This window comes from Parasteatoda tepidariorum, chromosome 12, assembly GCF_982258835.1.
Source record: "Parasteatoda tepidariorum strain Cologne lab strain chromosome 12, Ptep-v5.0, whole genome shotgun sequence".
NCBI lineage: Eukaryota > Metazoa > Arthropoda > Arachnida > Araneae > Theridiidae > Parasteatoda > Parasteatoda tepidariorum.
The window spans coordinates 46320909-46340422 of NC_141766.1; the positions used below are offsets into that span (position 1 = coordinate 46320909).

Genomic DNA, 19514 nt, shown 5'->3' on the forward strand with positions numbered 1-19514 from the left:
ATTGTGATTTATTTCTATTGCTTAAGAGCTTATTGTACAGAAAAGATAAGTAGCAGAAATGTATAGTGATGTCACGTATTTTAAGTATAGAATAAGTTTCAAAGAACTAATGTAACTGAAGGAAAATAGTTGCTTTTCAAATTGATTATTGGTTTAAAATTGAGGAAAAATAAATTTTGACTGTTAATTTACTTTATTAAAATTTTTAAATTATAGATTTGTTTTAAATTTGTCATTTTTTTATTGATTAAGAGTTTATTGCGAAGAAAAGATAAGTAGCAGAAATGTATAGTGATGTGACGTATTTTAAGTATAGAATAAGTTTCAAGGAACTGATGTAACTGAAGGAAAATAGTTGCTTTTCAGATTGACTATTGATTTAATACTTGGAATCATGATTACAAGTAATTGATTACATAGCTGTAATTATCTGTAATCAATTACAGTTGTAATCGATTACCGTAATCGACGGCCAACTCTGATATATATATATATATATATATATATATATATATATATATATATATATATATATATATATATATATATATATATATATATATATATATATATATATATATATATATATATATATATATATATATATATATATATATATACAGTTTTAAATCGCACGAAATGCGAGTTCATAATGGAAAGGCTCCCTAGACGCGTACATTGTTAGAACTTTTTAGAAAAAGATATTTCAATAGCAATTTATTTAATTGTTATTTTACTATATTCAAACAAAACAGTCAAATAGCCGTAAATAAGATGGTATTCAAACTGCTAACTGTTAGAAATACTATCTGTTAACTGCTTTCATCTAATATGGTTAAACAACCAGAGTCTATCGCACTAACTTTACCCACTTCATGAATCCACTTAGTTCCTTGAAGCTGGAAACATATTATAGACACGAGGGATAATCTGTCTTTCTCATGACAAGCAGAACGGGGGTTCGAGTCCCGACGTTAATATAACAATTTCTCCAGCAGTATCTTTAACGCGTAAAGAGTTTCTAGTGTCCTGCGCTTCCCAATTTGTGACACTGGACTGTTAAAATACGATGCTCTCATTCAAGCATTGATGGCAGCACCATAAAACTGCTAAATAGAGGTAAAATACATGCCCAGCTTACGTAAGTGGATTGATCTTACAAGATGTCTTAAGTTATTTACTTTATTTTAGAGAAAAAAAATAAAATTATACATATTTCAGTTAAGATCCGATATCAAGAAAATGAGCTCACTCCTTTTTATTAGACACAAGGAAACTGAATCTATATTTTTTTTTATAAAAATATAAATTTATAGAGCAGTATTTATGGTAACGACTGAACAGTATAGACAGAAACGGTGAACTCAAACATGCTAATACATTAGTGCAGGTAGCATTCTAAGTTACAAAATCTGTTACAAACGTTTCCTTCTCTGAATAAATATAAATTATTATTATTATTTTATGGGGTTGGATTTCTCACCCTCCAAATAAAGTGGGGAAGTCGTAATCTAGGAAATCTGATCACAAAATGTTTGTGAGGAGAGTAATCAAAAGTTTGGAAGCTCAAATGCTTTTATTTTTTGCGTATTTCCGCATATATGGAAAATTTCTTTAGTGAATCAAAAAATAGTTGCAAACAAAGCAAAGATAATTCCATGAAAAAATAATTTCAAAAATTGCTTGTTCTATTTATTTAATTTAACAATTGCTGAAAAAGTTTGAATTTTGTGGTACACAATTTTTTACATCATTTTGAGGAATGTAATTTTCAATGGAAAAGTACAAAAAAAAATGAACGAAGTTGGTCGAACAGTTCCTAAGAAATCGAATTTTAAAGAAGTGTATTTAAAAAGTTCAAAAAAATTTTAAGATATATTATGTTTCATTAACTATGCATTAAGTGCTAGCTCATAGAACCCGTAATATTTGATATAATCTCTAGAAAAATAAGACAAAAAACAAAAATGAAAATAAATCATATAAAATTTAAAAAAATATTAAAAATTCAGAAAAATTAATTAAAAATTAGGAAGTTTAACAACGGAAAGACAAAGTCTCATCATCAGCTCACACTATTATATCCGTACAATATTAGAAAGCACTATTTTTGGGGTGATAGCTACAATATTAGAAAGCCCTATTTTTGTGGATATAATTTTTGTGGTGTTAACTGATAAGTAGATTACATTTTTTCGTTAATTTTTCTCATTTTTAGTTATTTTTTCATTACTTTTAATAATTTTTAACTTTTTTTCTCTATTTTTTTAATGTCCTTTCTTCGTTTTTCGTTTCTTATCTTATTTTTTTAAATTTTCATCTGACTCTAAAAAATACAGATTTGACTTGTCTATTGCCAAACGTCAATACGTTATTTAAAATTCCTTAATAGAATATGATCCATTTAAATAAGGAATCGGTAAAATATTTTATTATAAACAATTGTTTTGCCTAATAAATTGTTTACTTAATTGTGTTTACTTTTCCCTGTTTTATATTTCCTAATTTCCGCAAAATACAATAACTTTAGTCGTAACTATCCACTAAAATTTATAAACTCATATATTAAATGCATGTGGGATAGCTTGTCAAAACCAGCAAATTAAAGCACTTCAGGAAATGCAACAGGACATAATTAAATTTTTTTTCCTTCAAAAATTAAGTAAGATCAACTGCCTTTAAAGTATTTTAGAAGTCTAAAGGTTTCAAAATATCAGCAGATTTGGTAGTCAATTAATAGAAGCAGATGGAAATCAATTTCATCCAGTAAATGACTAGAAGGAAATTTAACGAGATTCTTTTCCGTAATTACTCTCGATGGATGTTATTTTAAGGCAAGCTGATGGCGAACAAACATTTCATCGAAGTTTTCAGTAATTAGTTCATTGCATGGCGCTCAAGAGGATACTTGCCAGATTATGGAAATTTTAATTTGAAGATTAAAATGCAAAGAGTTTCTCCTTTACGCTTTAAATCAGTCGTTTTAATTGAGTGCCCAGATAGTTTACCACCTATTAGCACAACTATGTTGCAACTATCGCCAATAACTGAAAACTTCGCCAAGTTTTCTACGATGTATTGTACACAACGGATAATAATAGTGTGTTAATGGCTTAACTCTTGCAAAATGTATTGCGTTCAAAACAAGACCCTCAATATTCTACAGAGATCTTTTTCAAAGTTGAAAACAAATTTGTATATTTCGCTTCATAGTAGGGCAACTATACTTCGTGTTTAACAATTTCCGCGATGGCTAGAACAATATTAGTGTTCAGCTATTGCGTGTGAAGACTTTGGTTGTTCCACGGTTTATCAGTTTATTTAACCCTTGGATAGTTTTCCACGAGTTTTATAATTAATCCTTTAACATAATGCAAGGGTTTAGTTAATATAAAAGAGGTATTTTCCTGCGCGATACAATATTAGCATGTATAATGTAGTTGTAACCTTATTTGAATAATGCATACTAAGAGGTTCGTTATGAGTTTATTATAAGTTTTTATTCTTATAGGCTTATACTTTCTTTTTGACATTTTTTAAAGGCCTTTCAAAAGACAAAACTGCGTCTTTAAGAAAGAAATATCAAGGGAATTCTTCTTCTTAATAATTCAACAATTTTTCCCTTATAGTCATTTGGGGAACTGTAAATAACACGTTTTATAATTTATCTGTAAATATTAATTGTGAGACAAAATCTTGTTCAAATGTAAACTATAATCTAATTCTTTTAGTTTATAATAATTTATTCGTATATATCTAGCTTAGTCGATCAGATGTAATTAAAGTTTTTGCTTGTAAAAAACATATTTCCTTTGACATGACATTGAAAATTATTTAAAAGCCCACGTGATTACTGGAACGAATATGTTAATCCTAATAGGGCTATTGTTTTCCCTTCACATATCTTTTTAATTCTGTCTAATATATTTTGTGTAATGTCAAACATATTTGTTTATGTATTTCGCATTCAACATTTTTAATCAATCACTATTACTAATTCTAAAATATTATATTGATTTTTAATATGTTTATATGTTTTTATTTTAAATGCAAGAAATTAGGAAAACCTGCAGGAGCAATAATACTTTTAATAGTATCAATTTTAAATTACTCTGTTTTAAAGCTAAAAAAATATCTAAAGTAAAGTGTTTGTTTCGTAAACCTTTTTTAATTTTAAATGCAACGTAAAGTACAAGGTAACGCCTAGATACTTATAGAAGATATTTAAGTACCTTTGACCCGGGGCATGCAGATAAACATGATAATGCTTTGCCCTACAATAGAGCAAGCGAATATGAATCAGGCAAACTCTCAGACACAAGACCCCGAGTCGACAATGATTAACCACATTGAGGAAAAAAGTATGGTTACAACTACCAGAACATGGTAAAATTTACCGTGCTTTTCGCTATATGGAATAGCAAGAAGCTCGGTAATTTTTACCTAAACGCTTTGGTACTGATTTCAGTAAAATTAACAATTAAAGACTGTTTTATAATCTGTGATAAAATTTGATAAATGGGGTAAAATTGATAATGTGGTAATTTTATTAAAATATCTTAGAACATGATTTAAAAGCCACTTAGTCTGTTACACTTACGTCGGTTATATTTAGTGTTTTAAGCTAATCAAATTATGTATATAACTTCTAATAAGAAGCAAGGATTGAACAAGTTGACAAATTGAACGTTTTTTCACCGTTTTTCTATTAGGGAAAATATTATAAAACATGATGCGTTAAAATATAATCAGCCAATTTTGATGAACTTGAAAACAAAAACCAAACTCGAAAAATTGTTTTCTCAACTTTTAAGTTTTAAGCCCATTACAAATCTATTAATTATGTCGATAACTTCTAATAAGAAACGAGAATTGAACAAGTTGAATTTAGACAAATTAAACAACCTCTAATAAGAAACAAACTTGAATCTAACATGAAACAAGTTAAAAACTAACTTTAAATTATTTTCGGCATTTTTCGATCCATTAAAATATCATTAAAATGTATTTAAGAAACTATTTAGTTAAATTCGATTAACTAAAACTAAATTCAATTGATTGCTTCCTCAAACTTTATGTCTCTAACTACTTTGAACAATTTAAAACTTGAGTTCAAACAATTTTAATTAAAAAAAAAAATTGTTTCAAAACTTGAAGATAGAGTTGAAAGAATAATATCGTATTACTTTCTTAATTGCCTGCAAATCATTTGAAAGAAAATAACTGTTATAAAACAATGCTTCAGATTGTGTCTTCGAGAGCTTTGAAAGAAATGTCTCTATATCACGCTTCTGTAAAGAAAATAAGAGTTCTATTATTTTATTTTATTTTCTCAGTTCTTCGGTTGACAGTGAAAACATAATCATTGGACCTGTACCCTCTCCTCCAATTCACCGGCCAACGAAAACGGATATTAAAAAGAAAAAGAAAAGAAAATGGTAACGCAGAAAATTTTTTCTCGTTTTCTAGCTTGTCGCTTTTATGTCTAAGAAAGTTCATAAAAGTGTTTTAAAGCACTAAAATATGTGCTTCTTGTCTGACACATGGTTTATGCAAAATAAGTTGGTTGGAAAAGACTTGTTTGATAGCAGGAAAAGTACTTTCGTTAAATTCATCGACCAAATTTAATGCATGATGTGTTATTTCTCTTTAAATATTCATGGAAATATCAGCTGAATTCCTATTAAGTTAGAAATAAGGTGACATTTAGCTGAAACTGATATTTGTTACGACATTGTTCATGCATTGTTGAAATAAAATGTACTTATAATAATAATAAAATGATATAAAATAATTTTCATTTTGGAAATTTTAGTTTACATACAAATGCTTGAGCGAAGATCAAATTTGAAATGAAATTTTAATTTCAATTCAAAATATTTAAACTACGTTTAAATGTTAAAATTATTTTTCAGTTGTTAATTATTTTTCATTATTTTGAATATTTTAGTTCTAACTTTTAAATGTACAATTCTTGTTACCACGCATTTAATAAAATATACAAAGCTGAGAATTAATTTTAATCAAATACATAGTTTTTATGCCATTCTTCAAAGCATCATTATAAAATTACCAAATTTTATCATGTATTAAAAAATCATATTTTATTGTAAAATGTATCAAAATCATTACCAGAGAACATCGGTATCAAATACGAGCTTTTTTGTGTTCCCTTTTAGCTAGAAACTCAGTAAATTCCACAATATTCTCGTAATTTTGACTCTACTTTTCTTACAGTAGTTTGGCGCAGATGAGGTAGATATTTCAATGGTGTAAGAAAATCTAAACTATAATTAATTTAAAACAATACAAATAATTTTTTACCCATGGCATATAAAATTTGATTAACTTTATAACTGAAATATAAAAAAACATGCTTTTTTTCACAAACATGCATTATATTTAAATAAGTAACGTATTTAAATAAATTCTGGCCCATTAGAACCACTTAATGGATTATAATCCTTATGAAAGTGAAATTTAATATAGTATAATTTGCACTTTTAGAAGATCCGTTCAACGTTGTACATATTATCTTTTTATTTAAAAAAATAACTATAAATATGTTTCTTTCTCAAAAATGCATTATATTTAAACAACTAACGCATTTCAATAAATTCTGGCAAATAAGAACGACTAATTAAATTTTAATCCTCATGAAAGGGAAATTTTATGGTCCACTGAGAAGAAGTGTACTATTCTTTGTACTTTTAGAAGATCCGTTCAAAATTTGTACAATATTATCTTTTGATTTAAAAACAAAAATATCATTAAATATGATTCAAGTTTTTCTGCATTATAAATTAAGTTGATAAATAGAATCATATTTACTTTATGTAGAACCAATGGTAACATATAATAACGTTTCATAAGTATAATATTTTTAAGTCGGCACTATATTAAAGTTTCATCAAATGTGAGCCATGGTTGTAGTTCAATGTTCAAAATTTCTAATTAAAAACTTTATCCAAAACTCCTGGTCAAAAAATGTACTTAAATTTAAAATTAAGTAATATGCAATGTTACATATAATAACGTTTCCGAAGTATAATATTTTTAAGTTGACACTATATTAAAGGTTTATCAAATACGAAGAATGGCTGTACTTCAATGCCCAAAATTTCAAATTAAAAACTGTATACAAAACTCCTGGTCAAAAAATGTACTTAAATTTAAAGTTAAGTAATATGCATTGCTACATATTGCAACCCTTTAAAAGCATGAATGCATTTTTTAATGTAAAAAGAAAATACGAAAAATCGTTGAATAATTTATTAAATAAAGCAGAATAAAAAAATTATTTAACGCATTTTAAAATCATTCCGCAAAAAAGTCATCCATCTAATGCTTAAGAGGAAAGATAAAAAAAAACTTAGTTTGGCGAAGAAGCACTGAAACTGGTCAGATTAGAGACTAGCTATTTTTAGTGAAAGGATTAAAATTAATCTCTATGGATTAGATGTTCCCATACAATTTTGAAAAAAAAATGAACAAATGAAAGAGAGAGATTCTTCCCATAGGTTGTAAAATACAAAAGAAATACCATTACTGTGTGGGAGTGGCTTTTCAATGGTATAAAAACGTAACTTTTAAATCATACAGCGAAAATTGAACTTTAAGATGTTTTTCAAAAGAGAATTACTAGTATAAACTTTATAGACTCTTCTAAAGATATTTAATTAAACTGCGTTCGAATCTCGTTTAAACTATAATGCATAGTTAATAAATATTATATTTTAGTATTAATTAATAATTAATGCAATGAGGTAATTACAATTTTTAGCGTAATTTTTATGCAATCATACTAAATGTCAATCTTGATTTTTTCCTTTTCTTTTTTTATTACGATTGCAAATGGAATGATACAAATTGCAATAAAATATATTGTTTATTAACGACGCATTCGCTTGACAATTTGATTTTGAAACTTAATGAGGATAAAATTTTGAAACTTGGTGATTGTCTTTACAGAGCAACGAAAATCATGCTGAATTTTTTTTTTACTTTGTTCAATAAGAAGAGCCATCTATTAAATAATTTTGCTACTTATTTTAAAACTTGAAGGCGATAAATAATCTCGTTTCCTAAACATTACAAAGTAATCTAAACACATCTATTGTTTTGTGCTTTTTTCATTGTTCACCAAATGATTTTTGAGCTCCTTGTTATAGTTTTTTAATATCAGAAGTTTTTTTTTCCCATTTGCTGAGTTTTACTCACGTTTTTATATATACGATAATATATTTTTTCGATATTACGCATTTTTCGTCTTCATAAACACTTTTTATTACATAAATTTTAATAATGATATTTATATATATATAACAGGAAATGAAGTTGAGGCATTAAGGAATAAATTAAATTTTTAATATTTGATTAGAACTTTAATGGCTTACTTTCAGAATCTTTGCTTCGTATGCTGGTAAAATATGCAAGATAAGGGGAAAATCAATATGAATTATCGTAAAAGCGATCATATTGGTAAGTAATTAGAGCATCACTACATGGCCTTCGCATAAAATGCTGCTTTGATGATATTTTAATAGCTAAGAAATCAATCGGTAAAGTTTGAAGAATTTATGTTTTGTGATTTAGAATATGTACGCTGGATTTTTCTGAAGATAATTTTTGCTGGAAGATTTAGACGAAGCTCGTCTTTGGGAAGAATTCGGGACATTTATTGCTTTAAAAAAAATATGAATACATTAAAGAATACTGAAGGAAGATTTTCATTTATTTTGTGATTAAAGGTAAGAAAATGTTCTTTTATTTAATGATAATGAATTTTGAATGTAAGGAGTTTAAGCGAAGTATGTCCATCTTGAGAGTGATTTGCTCATAAGAAAGTTGAGTAATTTTTACATCTGTTTTTAGCATAAATAACTGTAGATTTTTTTATTTGTTATTTGTCTTCTACATTTTAAATATTGTACTAATAAAAATTACATAATACTGTTACTTAAGTTCTCTGTAAAAACATTTTTTATATCACTTCTTGAACTTTGGTGAAATATTCACTCCAATCGAATATTTCATCGTATTGAGAAAATGTTAGAGGATTTGAACATCGTCAAAATCATTAAGTTTAAATCTATACTTCAAAGTCCTTATGTTCCATGATATTGTACTTTTTCTCAAATAATATGCCTTTTTTGTAACTGATGTAATTTTGTAACAGTTATTTATAGATGTTAAGTTAAATTTTGCACTTTTTTAGCCAGAGTTCTTCATGGTAATTAAGAAAATGAAGAATATGAAGAAAAGCTGCTGAGTCTGTATGAAAAAAATTTGTTTCATTATGACAACTTTCTAAAGTTCAATAGTTTTTAAGCTATCTTTATTTAAAGGTCATTACAGTTACGAATTTTTTTTTGTCCAGCTAATTATACGTTTACAAAAACTTCATAACCTAACAAGCAATAACGTTTTGTCCAGTTGCAGCACTGTTCTATAGCGTTTAGATAATCTCTGTTCTCTGAAGATGATAGAGAACCCCCTTGATGTCTGTCTACGATTTCTCCACGAAAGCTGCAGAGCAACCGAAAAATAAAATTACTACACCCGAAGCTGAACAAAGGTTCAATGAGCCCCAGGATAAAATTTATAGCAGGCCCTTTCTTAAAGTACAAAAAGCATTAATTTTATGTTTTGTAAAATTTTTGAAGAACCCTTATACAAAACTGTGGTTTTTATAAATGCAATTTTTTTTTTAAAAAAAAAACTAGTTAGTACACACTTTAGTTTTATAACGAAATTTGTACGGGCCCTCAGCAACCCCGAGCCCAGTACAATTTTTTTTCTCTCTCTTTCTCTCTCTTTCTCTCTCTCTCTCTCTTCCTTCTTCTTCTTCTTCCCTCTCTCTCTTCCTCTTCTTCTTCCTCGTCTTCCTCTTCTTCTTTTTCTTTTTCTTCTTCTTTTCTTCTACTTTTTCTTTTCTTTTCTTCTTCTTTTTCATCTTCAGTCCGAAAACTATTCAGTTTGACTACATCACATGTAAGTTAAATGTATAATTTTCGTAAATTTTCACACAAAATAAATATATTTGCTATTTTCCCCTGAAATTTTAAAATTTCTAAATTTTCCATGGAAGTACCCAGTCTTATCCTACTGGAGGGGTAAAACTGGGTGAACAATTTAGCTCTAACAAGCCTTATCTTAGCCTTATCGTATCTTAGCTACCTGGTCTTATCCCACTTTTCAATGCATAAAATATTAATGTTTAAAAGCACTTTAAAATTAAAAATAATTAAACAAATACAGAGAGATACGAAGAAACAGGAAAAAACACTAAATAAATAAATTTGCAAAATAAATACTAAGTTGTTTTTGAGAAAACATGTTTATAATTAAATAAACTAATTTTTTCCTTTTGCAGATAAATAATACTAAGAAATTCTGCGTGATATTAAAAATAACGTATTTAAATCTTGTCTCTTTTTCTAAATGTTAAGAAGAAAGTACGAATCTAAATATTATTTTAATATTTAAATATTAATTTATTTAGGAAAGCAAATTTATAAATAAATATTTATCTCTTCTTAAATTAATCATTAAATTTTTATGTCTGCTTATTTTTTGGCAGAAGTAAACTAACTACATTGTTATTTTAATTTCATTTAACATATGGATTTAATTTTTCCAGACATTTGTAAACAGCAATGAGGTGTTAATTTAAGCAAATAAATATTTTTAGAATGGCTGAGATTCATTATAAATTTAAATAAATAAACTGACGCAGAAACTTTTTATGGGAATCAGATATTTATAATATTTATTTTACTTAAATTTCCTTAATTTAATTTAATTCTTTTCCTTTAAGTAATTCCTAAGGTCTTCAAGCAGTCATTTTCAAGCATATTTTGGAGAAAAAATATAGCTCTCTTCTTAAGATGGTTGGCAAATTCAGTTTTGAATGTAAAAGCGGTAATATAAATAGAATATTTATTAATTTTCGTGTTGACCTGTAAAAATAGAGAAACTAGTATTATGGAGTATAAATTCATTCTAAATTATCTTTTTTTTTTGTTATATGCTAACTTTGAAAATAATTATGTTTAAAATTTGATTTTTCGAAAACTTTTCAAATGATTTTGATCAAATTTTGTATTTAAAATTACATGCTAAATGCCAAATGATGCTAAAAGTTGTATACCTTGCAGTTCAAAATTGTTTCAAACTTTATTCTAAAAAATATTGAAAAAATATCATTAGTATCACTATTTTTGCATTGAACTATTTTTAAACAAGAAAAACATTTTAATAATGCTCTCCAATTATTTCACGATTAGTTTAAACATTTCTAAGGAAATGGCAATTACTGAGGATTTCAATCATTATTGAGGATTTAAAATATTCAACCACGGTCCTGTTTAAACTATCGAAATAATATTTTCAAGATTGTGGCTAACACCCATATTTTGAGAGTCACAAATCCACATCTATTAAAAATATCTATGTTTATTCAAAGAAAGCATGTTTTCGGGGCTATGATTTTGCAATTTTATTCACCATTTTAGTAAAGCAAGCTTCGAAACGTTTTTATCTTCCTACAAAGTTTTTCAAACAAGTTGACATGTTTGATCGAACAAGTTACGATGCTTGTATATTCGTTGATAAAAATACAGTGAACATTGTATAAACTTGAAGAAACTGTATCATAATTAACAACATAACTAGACTGACGGTGTGTTTGTGAAAGATTAATTTGTTACTGCTTTAAATATAAAATATTTACTACTACTTCTTCAATGATTACGAATCCAATGTTACTACTTCAAAGATTAAGTATCCAGTGATACGACTGAAAAAAAAAATTTCCGAGAAAAACGAAATCTGTAGAATGTTGACTTTTATTAGTGAATGCTATCATTTATATAGTTAACAATTCTAATGCTCATTTATATAGTTAATAATGCCAAGTTAATAATGCTACCATTATTAACTTGGTGTACGTCCTCTATATTGGCTATGCATATTTATTTCTCATTTATCCCGGAAAGTATCGATTATCAATCTGTCGCAGATTTTCATTTTCTCCACCGGTATTCAAATGTTTACTGAAGTTTTAAGGTTACGTGCCACTGCTCAATAAACATTTGTCCGGTATTTCCTACTAAAATATTTTTCGAAGTTAATTTCAATTGCTAGGTATTGGCAACAGAAACTAAAATCTGCTTCTTTCTTTGACCCCCATCAAAATAAATCTGGGCTTCATGACGTACACTTGTAAAGATCCTAATGAACAAGAATATAATTAAATATTCAGTTTTCTCACCGACGTGTTGGATTTGTGTTGCATTCACGTATGAAAGTTGACGTCTTCCAAATTTGATTCTTTCTTCGTAAGATATATCACCAAATATGGATAATCACCAAATCAAAAATGACAGAAATCTGCCATTTTTGGTTTGGTGGTTTTCTGTTTTCAACCAAACAATAGAACTGGGGAGAACAAAATAAATTAATAAAATTTGGAACTTGAAGTACCACCATTACGATTCCTTCCCAAATGATATCCCGCCATTACGATTCCTTCCCACGCGATTTCCTGTCATTACGATTCCTTCCCAAACGATTTCCCCCCATTACGATTCCTTCCCGAACGAATTCGCCCCATTACGTTTCCTTCCCAAATGATTTCCGCAGTTATAATTCATTCCCAAGTAATAACCCGCTAGTACGATTCAATTACCTTTGCAGATTTTTGATCTCGTGATTATTCCTTAAATATTGTATTTAGAACGATTATTTAAAACTAAATATGGAGGTCTTAGTGACCCTCTACTAACACCGATCACTGATGTAATTTATAGTACTTTTGCATCTCAAGTTAGCAAGAAACAGCCATATCTATTTGCAAGAATGAGAATTTTATTCGTATTATCTAGAAAGAAGTTTAAATCTAGATAAAGACATTTAAAATAAAGGAAAAATTTACTTACCTTAATTTTAGGTTAAGTAAAAGCCATCATTTCTTCAACTTCCTTCTAGAAGTGTGTGCACAAGAACCACTTGAAAATATATCTATAAAAATAAAAAAATAATTATTGGTATTTTTGTTTCTTATTTACTCGATTATTTTATTCTGTTAAGTTCATTTACAATATCTACACTATCATATACACTATATTCAGGTACGCTATACATTTGGACTCGTGTAATAGAGAGAAAAAAAACAAGATTTAATCATTTTCTATAAACTCTAAGAAATTTCCGTAAATTTTAGAAATATGGCCCCTATTTAATGCACAAAACTAGTTTTTTTAATAATTAATTAATTTTTTTTTTAAAAAAAGAAGGACCAATTCCCATAACTGTAAAGATCCTTCGAAAAAAAATTAGTAGAATTGGCCATTAATTTATGCAGTCATCTTCCTTGTTTGACAAAAATACCTGATCTAACGAACTTTAACAAAATAAGTAGACTTTGCAGTTAATTTATACGGTTAATATGTAATGCTTCCTAATTCAATTCTAAGCTGTAGACTGTTTTCCAGGTTGGTTACAACATCGATGAATAGATGCAAAGATTCCTGGTTCGATTCAGACCAATGGCCAGCTTCTTTCGCCCATTTCCTCTACAAATTGATCACGGACAATGCGTGCGCATCTCTCTCACTATATCGTTTCAACCCTCGGAATCGACGGAGAAATCACGAGTTTCACACGACATCGATCAAACTGTTACGAGCATAACGCTAATTTGAAATCGGTGACCATAAATTTTGAGGGAAAAATTTTACGGGCAAACCTGTATTTTTATGGTCATGTAAGCTTTACCGATATAAATTTAGTTTTACAATCGGTGACCGGAGTACTTTGTACTGGTCATATACCATAATCAAATTGTGAAATTTTTAAAGTGTACGCCGTTGGTAACACCTTTATGAGAGTCAATTAGAAGGGGTTCCTTTGAAAATCGTTTTTTATAGTGGCTAGTCTATTCGACCAGGAGATAAGATGCATTTTCAAAACTATCCAACTCATAGATTGAACTTTTCGACTATATTTGTTCACGTATGTGGTGTTATATATATATATATATATATATATATATATATATATATATATATATATATATATATATATATATATACACAGTCCAGTCACATTAATGTGACCACCTGTCAAAATCCAGAATAACCACCTTTGGCAGAGCGAACCGCTACGAGACGTGCAGGAAGAGAGTCAGTTAGGTTTCTGAAAGTGTTCACTGGGATGTTGAGCCATGCCGACTCCAGTGCCTTGGCCAGCTGCGCTAGATTACGCGGTTGAGGATCCATGGCGCGAACAACCCGATTGAGGTGGTTCCACAGATTCTCGATTGGGTTTAAATCCGGTGAGTTTGCTGGCCAGGGGAGTGCGGTGAATTCATCCTGGTGTTCTTCGAACCACGCACATGCACTGCGAGCTGTATGACACCTCGCATTGTCCTGGTGGTAGATGCCATCATTCTGAGGAAAAATCATTTGCATGTAGGGGTGGACGTGGTCCGCAAGGACAGATGCGTACTTCTACTGATCCATAGTGCCTTCCACGATGATGAGTGCACCCAATGAATGCCAGGAAAACATTCCCCAAACCATAACGCTCCCTCTTCCAGCCTGCAGCCTTCCGGCAATTGTAGCAGGGTGTTTGCTTTCAGACGTTTCACGCCGTATACGCCAACGTCCATCTGTCCCATGGAGCTAAAATGTGATTAATCGGAAAAAGCCACCTGTTATCACTCTGTGGACGTCCGTTGCGGTACTGGCGTGCAAATTCCAGCCTTTGTCACCGATGAACAGCAGTCAGCATGGGTGCATTAACCAGGCGTCTGCTGCGGAGGCCCATGCGCAGCAACGTTTGCTGAACAGTTGTTGAGGATACACTCTTGGTAGCCCCTTGGTTCATTTGGGCGGTCAGTTGCTCAACAGTTGCACGTCTATTCGTCTGAACGCATCTCCGTAGCCTTCATTCGCCTATGCCATCTTTGGCCCGTGGTGCACCACATGCGCCACGTCGCTTCTTTTGTATAGTGCCATTTTGCCATGCACGGTATACTTTTACCACGGCGGCACGCGAACAGTTCACAAAATCAGTCGTTTCCGAAATGCTTCCACCCTTGGTCCGAAAGCCAATAATCATGCCCTTTTGGACGTCGGATAAATCGCTACGTTTCTGCATTGCGCCAACGACTGAAATGCTTTTCGATGCCCTAGGACATCCAATATATACACTACACTGTAATGTGCTGCCACATGCACTCTGTGATTGATTATTTCACGTTGACGTCGAAAGTAGGTGGTGGTCACATTAATGTGACTGGACTGTGTATATATATATATATATATATATATATATAAGTTCATAACGAAGAACAAAACAAAGAAAAATAATAGACATATGAAAAAAAAAGGGGGGGGGGAAATAATAAGTAAAAAATAACAAACAACAGTTTATTAAAAATAATAATAAATAAAAAAAATTTAAAAAATCAAAAAAAAAATAAAAATAAAAAAAAATCAAAAAAAATCATGAAATGTTAATTAAAAAACCGGAAAAAAGGATATAATCTTTTCTTCAGCCCACACGATTATATCCGCAAAATAGAGTGCTTTCTGATATTGTATCAATAAAGCCAAAGCTAAATAAATTAATACAATAGTGTGAGGAGCACTCAAAATATATATATATATATATATATATATATATATATATATATATATATATATAAAATCATTTTCAATATTGGGTCGAGCATGGAAAGAAATGAATTTAAACAAAATTCAATCAAATTGAAAATATTAAAAAAAGTTAATTAACTTTCAGTAAAAATTACAGACTCTTAAAAAAACAGGCTTTATGATACATGTTAAGGATAGCGGAATTAAAAATATTAAGAAAAAATATGTGGAATTAGGAAAAAAAGTACAGAAAAATAACACGTGTTATGAGCTTATTAAAAGAGTATTAAGGAAGAAGAGATTATGAAAAAGAATTGGTAGTAAAAAACAGCTCTAAATTATTTTGCTACTTAATTAATGACAAAAGTAGTGAATAATTTTGTCATTAATTTTACATGAAGAAAATTCTTGTCGTGATTCTGGCTATAAAAGTCTTCTAGAAATATTGCCAGCAATTAATCATAAATATGTCAAACGTATAAAAAATTGAAAATAGTAGCGTATTGTTTTAAGCTAAACATATATTTAAAGTATGTTTTGTTTTTGTAGTTTCCTCGTTTTTATAAAGCATTTCTTAGTATAAACTATTTTTCTTTGACATCAAATAAGAATGTTTATCAAATTAAAATACACTATTAAAGGAACTATAAAGTTATATATTTTTAATCTTTTGCACTTACTATTATCTAATACATTTTAAAGTTAGTATTAGTAATAGCATATTATTATTATTACTAATAATAATAATAATAATTATTAAAAAAATGACAATTTTAGACTTAGAATTCTTGAAATACATTTTAATAACATAGCATTTCTTAAAAAAAACTAAAATATACTTTTTATAACTAAAATATAAGCATAAAAGAGCGCAAATGAACTTAATTAAAACTATACATAAAACAAACACAAGGAAAAAAAAATTTGAACCATTTCTTACATAGAAACGAAATAGAATATTTAAGTTATAAATAACTATATAAACGTAATAAAAAAGTAAGCTTCTTCTAAACAAAATACAACTTAAGTTTAATTTAAAAAAAAGAGAGAACAGTTTTGTGAAAACAAGCGAAAAAAATAAAAATATATCCAGCAAACTAATTGAAAAATTTGTTGTGCATGATATATAATATGAAAAAAATATTTATCTATGAATTAAATAAAAAATTTCAAAAATAATTCTATCCAAATTCTTCTTCAAGTGAATCTAATTATTTTTAACGATTATTTGTTTAAAATGTCATTTAAAAAAATCAATGTAAATGCAAATATTTTTCAATGAAGAAATGAAGCCCTTTTTTAAATTGTAAAAAAATCTCTTACTTTTTAATTAGTTTTCAAGATAAGCAAAAAATTAAATGCAGAAACGAAACTGAATTTGGTTTTCACAAAGTTTTCCTCAATTTATTTATAAATCCTTTCTTAATACATTTTTACGTCTGTAATTGAGTAACTAAATGAAATATTTTATTTCTTATTTCATGCACCATATGTTCTTATTAAAATTACAAAACCATATGTTCTTATTTAAATAAAAAAATGCTCATTAATTCGAATAAATAGTAAAATTATAAATGAATTTAATTTGATAAAAATTTTAACATGTCACAGACATTAAAACTTAACAAATATATAAGTTTTTACTCTTTTTATATGTTTTATTCGCATGCTAAACGTTTTGTAATTACCATCCTTAACACATGCAATATAAAAAGTTTAAGTGTAAGACAAAAATGGTGCCAAGTAAGTGATTTTAGACTAAGTGTTCCACTAAGCCCAGAACCATTTATAGTTCCTGCACTGTTAGAATTTTCATTCTAAATTTAAGGTGAAATAACCGACAAATGTCTGTACATCCAATTGACAATAAACTTAACGGTAAACAACTTTTTTTTACCTATACGGTTTGAAACCTCTTACAACTAGTATGGTTAGAAAATTATGAATACAAAACGATGCGGTTTTTAACCATTTGCAACTCAGGGCTAAAGAGAATACAAGGGCTAGTTCACTCCGCTCTTAGAGCTGAAGCTACGATTTCCCTCCTCATGACGTCACTGTGTCTACAGATCTCGGAGATCGCAAGCAAAGATATGATAACTTTGCATCTTTCTCTTGTAAAAATAAGTTAGACTTTTTCTGGTTATTAGCCTTCAAACTTTACGAAATTAACACATTATTTCCGTTCATAAACATAGTTCAAAAAAAACTTTCTTGGTTATTATATTAAAAAAATACCATTTTAAACTTATAAAAATGTTTTGCCAGTTGGTGAAAATGACACGATAAATACTTTATTTTAAAAAGTTCAGTTTTAACTTTAACTATTAAGAAAAATGGAGGCATATATCGACACTTTTTTTATCTACATATTCTTTTATAAAGATAAGTTAAGTTAAATTTAGAATCCCTGATTTTAAAATATGTCGTTAATAGCAATTTGTTCATACTTAATCATTAGGAAACATCAACCTTAAACGCTAATTACTGAAACAAAATAATAATTTAGGTTCATAATGACATCAGAAATTTTACAATTGTTTATAGACATTTAAATTTACGATGATATAATATATAGATATTTAAATCGAAGAGAATATAATTTTTTAAAAAAATCATAAATATTTAGAATAACTACATTAAAAAATATGTTATGAAATTAGGAGAATTTCAACTATATACTATATATTTCATTTATACTTTTTACTTACATTTTAATTTTCTTTGACTTTATCTATTTTTTAATTCTTTTCACCTGCCTTTCTTTATGAAGTAGCGAGGCGGTTTCTATTTAGATAATGAATTTTTATAAAAGTTCTTTACGACAGAATAAACGTATTGCGATTTTATATTAACTGTGTCATTTCGGAATCCATTCTTTACATAGTTGTTCATTTACTTTAGGGAACACGCGAAAAATTATATTGTTTCCTTCTGTTTTTGTATCAGAATTTTTGCAAGTTGCAATCGCGCAAACTGGCATTTCGATAATAGTTTTAAATTCTTGTAAATTCACTGCAAAAACTGAGGAAAGTCGTTATAGAAAATAACAAATGTCTTAGAATATCTCGCAAAAAGAAATGATCCAATATTAGTTAGAGCTAGTAAGGCCAAACGCTCCGTTCTTGAAGTAAAAGTGCGAGCTTTGCGCCAAAGTGACGTCACTAGAGTGACGTCGGAGGATCGGCGCGGCAAGAGATACTTCAAAGGAGTGAACCAGCCCTTCTATTCTCTTTAGCCCTGTTTGCAACTAGGATTGATTTAAAACTGTAAAAAAGAAATTTAATTGGACATGAGAGCAAAACTTTTCGTTTGGTAATAGAGAGTTAGGTTGCGGTTGAGTAGTGCTTTGTCAAATAAACCGTGGAATGTGGTTCATTTAGTTTATTATTAGTTTAGTTTTCTATCATAAGAAATACTAGACTTTTTTATGTTAAGCGGCTTTATAATGCTAGCGTTCATGCATGACTGAAAGTATCGTATTCTAATAGCCCAGGGTCATAAATTGGTTAGTGCAGGAGAGTGGAAACTGTTCATGTGCTCTAGGGAATGGTGGAAATATTGTATTGTGAAGCTGGGACTGGAATCCCCGTTTTTTTCCGTCATGAGATTGAAAGATAAGCCCTTTCGGCTAGGATATGCACCCATCTTCAAGCCTTGCCGTGAAGCATTATCTAGGTTTTAGAACAGACAAGTAACTTAAATATTTTAAAAGTTATTAAACTTATCAAACTTATTTAAAAATCGCCGATTTGGCGACATTTTTTCACCAAGATGAAAATTACCTAAATTAATGCCTTTTTCTCAGTTTTTGCAAATTTTATGAGCCCTAGTAATACATCATTAGAG

The 19514-nt window shown here is 28.7% G+C and overlaps 1 protein-coding gene across 3 annotated transcripts in view; it reads right to left on the reverse strand.

Annotated features, from left to right (window-relative positions):
* Positions 1-19514, reverse strand: part of LOC107439647 (5-hydroxytryptamine receptor-like) — a 497423-nt gene that overhangs the window by 307893 nt on the left and 170016 nt on the right. For all 3 annotated transcript variants that reach the window (XM_071188193.2, XM_071188195.2, XM_071188194.2), the window contains exon 2: positions 12942-13023. The gene's annotated coding sequence lies outside the window, so the exon portion shown is untranslated. The remainder of the gene's footprint in view (positions 1-12941; positions 13024-19514) is intronic.